The following is a 9,062-nucleotide window of genomic DNA, read 5'->3' as shown; positions in this document are numbered from 1 at the left end:
GATGTTGCACTTTCCAGAACACGTTGGATCATCGAATATCTTTGGTCATTGGTGAAATCGGTCTCGATATTTCCGTCGAAACTTTTGCCACGTTTGATTTTATTATCGATAGACCGGTATTTCGAAGTTTGCGGGATCGAGTTTGGAATGTTCATCGAGGCAATCGTGGCAATCTCGCTATGAATAATTTATTCGATATAAATATTGATCGGTATAAACGAAACAAATGATCCATGGAAGAATCAATATTTATGAAAGTTTTTTTATTTATCGTTGGTTCGTCATACGTTGGCAAACATTGACAGCGATCAATAACGTTTGGCCATTCGAAATTTTAATCGGCGAGCGATGTAATGGCGACACGTGACGATTTTTGAACGATGGCTGTGTCAACCTGACTAGGTAAACCCCGGGTTAATCAAGGTGTGGGAATAATGAGGTGGAATACGTATTCTGGAAAGGCATATATTATTCCAACTATAATAACACAAGTTTAATGAAACTTTTAACGTAATGTTTGCGAAGGTCGAATTTGATCGAATCGGATGATGACATGTTACACCACTTTCATATTTTTCCTTGTATCCTTTCATTTGCAACTGTTTAATTTTGCTTCCCGTGCAAAATGAAAATGAAATAGATTCTCGAGGCAAAGTTTACGATGGTGAACGATGAACTTTGATCGTTGATCTAAGTAATAAGGTATATGAATATATATATATCGACTAAATTTTATAATATCGTTTCGTGTTCCACTACAAAGTTTGGAAACCTGCCGAAAAGATACTTTCATTCTTACAATTTTAATGTTTTAAGAAAAATATATCTCAAATATCGAAGATATTTTTAAAAGTAGAGAGACACAGTCGAATAGAAAAATGATTCGAATAGAAAAATGAAAGACAGTTTCATCATTTTTTTCCGTAAATCGTTAAACCTTTAAATCGTTATCAGAAAATTTTTAAATTTACTTGAAATCTATACATATATTTTTTATTTTAATATATTAAAACCAATATTAACAAATATATAAATTATTTCCCTTAACGTACATCGCGTAGCAATATTATTTAGATTCGTATTTTGCTACGTCAAACAACTTTTAATTGATGAAAAAAATTGATCGACCCGTTCGAAATTTATCCCCCTAAACTAAATTTCAATCATCCTTCGACAAAACTGTTCAGAAATTAATTTTTATCACCGCGAAAACCTGGCCAATCCTAGAATTGAATTCACACACACATATTCTGAGACGCGTACTGTCGAACGAATTCTAAGAAGACGCGCGACACTAACGACGAATCCGTCCATCGTCGAAATTGGAGAAATCTAGCGGCGCGAGGGGAGAGAAGAATATTTTCGAAGGAGGCAGGCATCAAACAACCCCTACTGCCGGAATCGCGGGGTATTGCGCTCGCGCAAGGCCGGCGCGCGTGTCCATGTTCGCCGTGTAGTATATACGAGGCGGGTAGAGCAGTAGCACCGGCACCACCATCAGCACCAGCCAGCATTCAGCAGCAGTAGCCTCGTCGTGGCTAAAGGGGCTTCGGGATGTCGTACCGCGACGTATCGTCGTCGTCGTCGTCGTCGTCGTCGTCGTCGTGTTAACCGTTTTCGTCGTCCACCTTCGTCACGACGAAGGGGGAAACAGTCGACGCGGTGCTGCCGGCCGGCTGCCTCTTTTCGCGCGAGTTCGTTCGCCTTTTTTTTTTTTCCTTCCCGAGTCAGAGTTTCGCACGAGTTGTTGCGGTTGTTGGCGCGATTCCGGGCCGACGGGGGATCGGCCTCGTCGTGCATCCTTCTCGAGTGATCCATCCAGTGGCCGACGAAGGAATCGTCTCGTCTGTTCAGTTCGATTGGAATCGGTGCGCGGCAACGATATACGCGGCTCGACGTGTACGTAAGCCGACTACGCGAGGAGGAGAGATGTCACGCAGGACTTTCCTCGTTCGCACGTCGTTCGCACGCCTCTGATCGTGCGTGCGTTATACGATAGATACGTTGTTAAGTATTTTGTTTTGCTGTTCAGTTACAGAGGCTGGAAATTTGAGGATATTGTAACACGGTTTTTTGGTGGACGAGAGTTGTGCTCGAGAAAAGGGAAGATATCGGTTGAATAGTTTTGTTTAAGACGTTCGCGGAGTTTGTTATCGAGTTTGTTGTAACACTTTATTCGCGGATGAACTGAGGGGGGAGGGGGGAAGGAGTCATCATCGACGAGGGCCGAGCGGAGGACGTGCCGAAGTGGCGTTGTTGTAATTGGAACGGGAAAGTGTTAGGTACGATGTAGTAGACGATCGTCTTCTCTCGGAGTGTAAACTATTGTTACGGGGCGAAAAAAAAAAAAAAGGAAGCATTCGCCTGGATAATGGAGCCTGTCGAGAATCGATCGGGGATACAACCGTCTTATCAATCGCCAAATCGGGAATATTATTCCATCTTTTTTCCTATCGATTGAAATATCGGGAGCCGTTCGCTGCTGCGTGCGATCATCACCGACATTACGAATATAAGCTCTCGAATAAATATCATCCCGGTCCCCCCGTTCTTCTTTCCTCCGTGGATTTATACGCGAAATCCGGTGGTCTGTAAATCGTTCTTGAGATTTATGAGGATCATCAACGATCGTTTGCTCACCGACCACCCGTAACGGAACTATAATATTTCCGGATCGATCGTGCACCGGTGATCAGAGGCTGGACGCCGTGCGAATGATCGCATTCCTCCTACTATCGCGGTGTTACGTGTACCACACGCATGATTTTACCAATAAATAACCAGCTACATTTATCGAAGTCCGTTGCACGCGGTTTACGCTGATCACTCGCCGTGCCGCAGGACCGTTATCGTTATCGATTAATCAAACATAGTCGGTACCCCAACGTATCAACGAAGAGGAGGTGAAAAGAGAAAGAGAGAGAGAGAGAGTGAGGTAGAGAAAGAGAGAAGAAGAAAGAAAGAAAGAAAGAAAGAAAGAAAGAAAGAAAAAAGACAACGGTAACATTATTAATTAAAACCGAAACACAGCGTGTGTGTAACAATTTTTCACATCGACGGTCCTCCTGCATCGGACAAAAATATCGCTAAGAGACGGTGTGAAAGGTGTTGTTCGTCGATCAATTTCGAAGTGATATGAAATAACGTGTCCCGTTCGAGGCAACGAATCGAAATTGGAAAAATATAAGGAGGGGTGGAGAGAGAGAGAGAGAGAGAGAGAGAGAGAGAGAGAGAGAGAGAGAGAGAGAGAGAGAGAGAGAGAGAGGAAAAGGAAAGCATGTACAAAGGGATTAGTGCAACGATCGTGATCGATACTTCGAGCAGAGCAGAAAGAAATATCAGAAAGAAGTTGGGTACCAATCCAAAGATAGATTTTTAAAAGCTCGTCGTGTATCGATTTGATAACTCTTGGTGGCGGCCCTTCTCGGTGATTCTCAGTGAATTTTCAACGATTTCTAACGCCGGTTTTAACCTCTTCTTCCGGCTGATTTACGAAGAAGAGTTACGAGGAGCCCCCGATCACAGTGGTTGTGAGATAAATGTTTCATGGACAAACGTCGCCGTGGTACTACAGCCAATATCGAATCTCGTGAAGACTTACTCGTGGTGGAATCAAAGGTGGCTCGAGGATCCTCGACGATATGTCCCCGGAAATCCACGGAGCGCCGTGAAAAAGTACGTATTATCTCCCCGTTCGAAGCTACACACACCGGGTTATAACGTATCGGGGATTTTGGAGCTTTGTCGCGGCGGGGGAGGAGGGAAAGAGTTATGGACGATTTGTAGGTGCGCTTTTTAAGAGACTTATTACAGGGGCTTTCTTGATAAGCGCTATAAATCAAAATTTCCAATTGGCCCTAGGTATTACATCGGGGCCCCGCCTCTAAATTTCCCTTGATTTATGAAACGGTGTATTTACGTTGCGCGTTATCGTTCACGAACCGATCAAAGAGAAATGCACTTGGTTGCACTATACACGTACGCGTATATAACTCAAATCTTCTCTCCCTGCGATAACCCTTTCGATGGATTAAGTTCACAAGTTGACCTTAATGCCTCTTTTAAACGCGAAACCATAGGATTTTCTTCATCTAAGATGTTTGAAAGAAAAGAAGAGACGATGACGGGATGATGAAGTTGTCGATAAAGTTGCTTTCGCGCAGCTCATTTAACGTTTGAAATTTGTATTTGCCAAATGATGTTGAAATTATTTGAATAGATGATAGTCGGGTAAAGTCAGGTTGGAGAGAGAGATAGAGAGAGAGAGAGAGAGATTCGTGAGAATATATTTCTCGAAAGAACGAATAAATCTTTTTGCCTTTTTTTTTTTTTGAAAAATATTCGCGAAATTCACGTTTCGTATCGATAAGTTATCTTTTCTCTCAAGCACACTATTTATGTATTAGTTGATTTGCATTAATATGATCCGAGAATTGGAAAGTCAAAAGTCTCCTCTTCTCCCGCGGCAACATATTTAAATCAGAATTATAAATGAATTAATATAAACATACCAATGAATTAAATTTTAGATCTAATACATATAATATGATTTTCATTATAAATACGAAAATCACGAGGATTCCATATAATCCGCTTGTAAGCGATTACAAGTAGGAAAAAAAAAAATAAGAGGAAGCGGTATCCGAATTCGTCGAGTTTTAATCGAGACGTTCTAATGGATTCGCGGCGTTTGTCCGTGTTTCGTCTGATACTCTCTCTTTCTCTCTTTTCTCCCCTCTCTATTCCTCTCTTCTTACGGCGAGTGTTCTCTTTGAGTCCGTTCGACGCAAACATCAGCAACTCGTCTCGCTACATCTCCCCTCTATCCATCTTCCTCTCTCTCTTTTCGATGACTTCAAACGGTTTCTCGAGTGTGCTCGAGCCGAAGTGCTCTTACAGTTACAAAGATATACGTTGCCGATCGGAAAAATGTAGCCGCGCTATTCCCCTCGTTGCGACACCGTGCAAGCTTAAACCGTTAAAGAACGGTGGAGAGGCTCGGCCGATGCACATTTTTACGTTACAAAGAATGATTATATTTCCCAACGGGAGGATGTAACCCCTCCTCGTGACGCGAACGAGATAGCGTGGTGGTGCAATCATCGGGAAAACGTTTCACGCCTACCGGGGAAATAAAGAGATTTCGGTCGAATCCTTATGCGAATCCAAGATAAAGGAGGGATCGATAGACGAGGGAATAGGCGATGGGGGAACCAGTGAAAACTCCACTGATATCTCTCCTTTTCCTCTTTTTTTCTCTCTCTCTCTTTATTCGGCGGTTCAGCGCGACAGAGAACGAGAGAGAGAGAGAGATATTTTGATTTAAAAAGAAAAGAAAAGGATGTATCTTTGATTTTGTGGATGCGAATAAGCAATGAAAACTTCTTGTTGATATTTTTCTCGTTTTCTTCTCGTTTATGTTCGATTCAGGGTGATAAAGACAGAATTAAACACGAACGAATGTTATTTCGATTTAAGAAAAAAAAAATTGAGAAAGAATGAAAGGACATCTCTTTGATTTGGTGGGTGCAAGCAATGAAAATAATCCGTAGATGTCTTTCCTTTTCTCCTCGTTTATCCGCGATTCAGAGTAACGAAGACAGAGGTCACGAATATTTTGATTTAAAAATAGGAATAGAAAAAAAAAATTGAAAAAACGAGGGAGAGACATTTCTTTGATTTCATCCATCAGATTTTTTTTAAGAATACACGAAGCTGCGATGCCGGTAAGCAACTTTCCTCGTTAAGAAACGTTGATGTGAATAAGCCCATTCTTCGACTCGCCGAATTCCAAAGAAAGTGCTCGGCAAAGAGTCTCTCATCATCTCTCCTCCTTTTTCTTCCTCTTCTCCTTTTCTTATCCACCCTCCTCACTTTTTCTCCTCCATTTTCCTCAACATCGCTCGTCACTCCCCGTTTTTGTTGCTTCGATATCAGTAGTTAAGAACTTTTGATATTAAATAAATATACTGTTTCTCGATTATTTCTATTGTTATCAAAGTTGTTGGATAATGCTTGTTTATAGCCATCATATAAATCCCATTATCGTTTTAACGATAATTTTAAATAGGCTAAAATTAGATAAAACGTTATCGTTATTGCTTTAATAATATTTATAAATTAAATAATCATCGGGATCATATCGTTTTAGGCTTATTTATTTTTATGACGTGCTTATCTCCTTTATCTACGATCAAAAAATCAAGAGAGAAACTATTAACGCGATAATTTTATTAGGCATTATTTTACTTTTATTTGCAATTCTATTATATTCTTATATTCTTTTTAATTTTATTTAAAATTTCGTACCACATTTATTCAAATGTCAAGTAGTGAATTAATTATGCAGGGGCATTTTACTCGAGTATCGTGTCACAATACCGCACACGTTTGACGTTAAAAATTATTATTTTCTATTATTTTACATTTCGTTCTCTTTCATCTTTTTATAAACAAAAAGAATTTTCATAAACAAAGAGAAACAAAGAATATCCCGATACAATTTCAAAAGGGGAATAAAAAAATTCCAGGAAAATATTCATCTTATTGAATTTATTCATCTCTTTGTTTCTTAAAAAAAAAAAAAATTCGTTTTTATTATTCAGTTCCTGTTTACACCGCAACCAAAAAAGTTAGAAATATCTATTTCGAATTCAGTATCCTCCTTCTTGCTGCCCTCCCTCTTTCCTCCCGCTGATTTATCGGACAGAGAAAAGGAGGGGGAGAGAAGAGGAACTTGTTAATTCGAAACGGGCATGTTTCGCCCGGGGAACGAGCGAATCTAATGGCGATTTTATTTTTACGGGAATGCACGGCAGAATGTCGCGCACGCACATGAAAACAGGCGCATTAAGCAGGTGCGGACTACGATGTTCCGTATTCGGCCGACTGGTATATACGCGGCAGGATCGCGTGTCGGCAATTATCCAAGACACAAAACGATACCGTGAAACGCACGCCACGCCGCTTTTCGACCTGCTCACTTCCGGTACGTAATTACGAGCATTTTGTCGCAATCGCGCCACCGCCGTGTTTGCCCCGCGATTTGACGCCGAGTTTTGCGGCAAATTCACCGCCCGTTGTTGCATTTGCCCGACCATTTGCGAATGCGGCTATCGCCGATTAATTATGCGCCCTTTCCTCGTACCCAGAAATTTATTATCGCTCCCTGTATTTAAGCTCCATGCGATCCTTTGCGATCGTCTAACATCCAGGGGCCGTTTACAGGGAAATAATCGTTTTAGAGAGGTTAAGATTCTTACGAGGTTTAAGATCGACTCGAAGAAAGATTATTTTGTAGCAGTGGCTATCCACTGGAGAAAGTTTTGCTCCACATTTATTAGAATATATTGTAGAATAATTTTTGTTGATAAGGAAATTGTCCAATTAGGAAATTTTCAAACTTGATTTATTTAACGAAACTATTAAACGAATAAATTTTATATTTGGATTCGTATCGTCGAAGGTACGTTTCCTTCGATTTTTGAAATTCCACTTTTTGCATTTAACCGTGATATTGTACGAGATTAAAATAGAACAAGGAAAGCGGAAAGAGAATGAGAAATGGTGGGAGGGGAAAAAAAATCTTGTAGATTTGAAACTCTGTCGTTAGAAGAGGTTTTCGTGCGAATTAACGAGACTAATACGTTTAACGTGGAAATCGTTAGGGAACTCGAATTTCGTCCGTGGATTTATTTCTCCACTCCTCTCATTCCTTGCTCCATTCCCGTGTTTCGAGCAATCTCTGACCGACGTTCAAAAGAAAGCGCACAGACTTTTTCTCGCGTTTCGTACTTCCAATTCACTCGATATCGTCCTTTGCTCTTCGCTCTGTCGTTGACGATCGTAGCGGAATAGTAGGGAGAAGATACGGAAGAGTAGAGTCACGAGCCGTGTCATCTTGCCTGACCCAAATAGGAAAATTGCTGGACAGAGGAGCACAAAGTTGGCCGACGAAATGTCAGGCGATTCGAATAATCGTCATTTCTATTTCCTCTTCTACCTCTAGTTTTCCATTTTTCTCGACTTTTTACTCTGCTCCACGATCGCGACATATGTAAAAAAAAAAAAAAAAAAAAGAGAAGAGATGTTCTCGTTCCGATAGTCGATTCATCGACGAAATTGAGGACATGACTCCGTATAAAATATTCGTAGGTTATATTTTTTCAATCAAGATCGTTTTACGAAATACGGTATAACCTTCTTTATATTTCACGGTATATCTAATGCAATCCAAATTTTATATCGATATTCATACGATTTATATCTTTTTTAGTAATTTTTCGATAATACAGAGGAAAGGTAATTAACTGTAATTAACTTAACATATCAATGAGATTTTATTGATATTTGGGAATGAAAAAATTTCGGATTTTGGGGAATTGGAATCTGACATGAAAAATCGCATATCATATTAGATTCAGGAGATAAATAGATAAAAAAAAATCGTATAATTTTCCTCTGTAAAATCGAATTCGATTTATCGTATGATATTTTTGTCGAAATATGTAATTTTAAAATTATTCCAGAAACCGAGTAATCTAAGTAATTATTAAAAATCATAACGTATGTTATCGTTTTGTCGAAGTATGTAATTCGCACGATATAAAGTTTAATTTTTTCTTAATTCCTCCTAACTATGATTTTTCGTTAATTGGAGTTTGTATGTTCGTACGAATATTTTACGAGATATTTGTTGTAAAATGCATAATGACATAATATTAATCTTGTTTTCATTTATTTTTCATGAAAAGCACAGTTCAATTGGCGATAGTTAATGAATAATAAAAACTCATCCACAGTTGAAACGGAATCGGAGAAAATTATTTAATGAAGAAATAGGGAAGAATTGATTAGAAACGAATCTTTTTAATTTCGTTTCCATGTTATGTTTCCTGTCGTTAATAATTCATATCGGCTTTATTTTTCACTATAGCACTATATATTTCCAATTCGAAAGATCGTTTGTTTTCGTTCGTTTCACGATTCTATTTCAATTTCATTTCATAAATCAATTTTTAACCGAATCTACTTTCTTTCTCCATAAATAAAAATCGACAATT

General features: G+C 39.3%; 1 protein-coding gene across 5 annotated transcripts in view; it reads left to right on the top strand.

The window, feature by feature from the left end:
* The first annotated feature begins 1,370 nt into the window (after window positions 1–1,370).
* LOC108002059 (lachesin-like) overlaps window positions 1,371–9,062 on the top strand; it is a 298,367-nt gene continuing 290,675 nt past the window's right edge. The window contains exons 1-2 of one of the 5 annotated variants that reach the window (XM_062086001.1): window positions 1,371–1,899; window positions 2,033–3,675. The gene's annotated coding sequence lies outside the window, so the exon portion shown is untranslated. Of the gene's footprint in view, window positions 3,676–9,062 lie in introns of all 5 variants that reach the window. The other 4 variants (XM_062085998.1, XM_062086002.1, XM_062086024.1 and 1 more) reach the window with 4 other exon arrangements.

This window comes from Apis cerana, linkage group LG1 (genome assembly GCF_029169275.1).
Source record: "Apis cerana isolate GH-2021 linkage group LG1, AcerK_1.0, whole genome shotgun sequence".
NCBI lineage: Eukaryota > Metazoa > Arthropoda > Insecta > Hymenoptera > Apidae > Apis > Apis cerana.
Note: the sequence above shows the minus strand (reverse complement) of the source record. Positions and strands in the feature narration are given on the sequence as shown.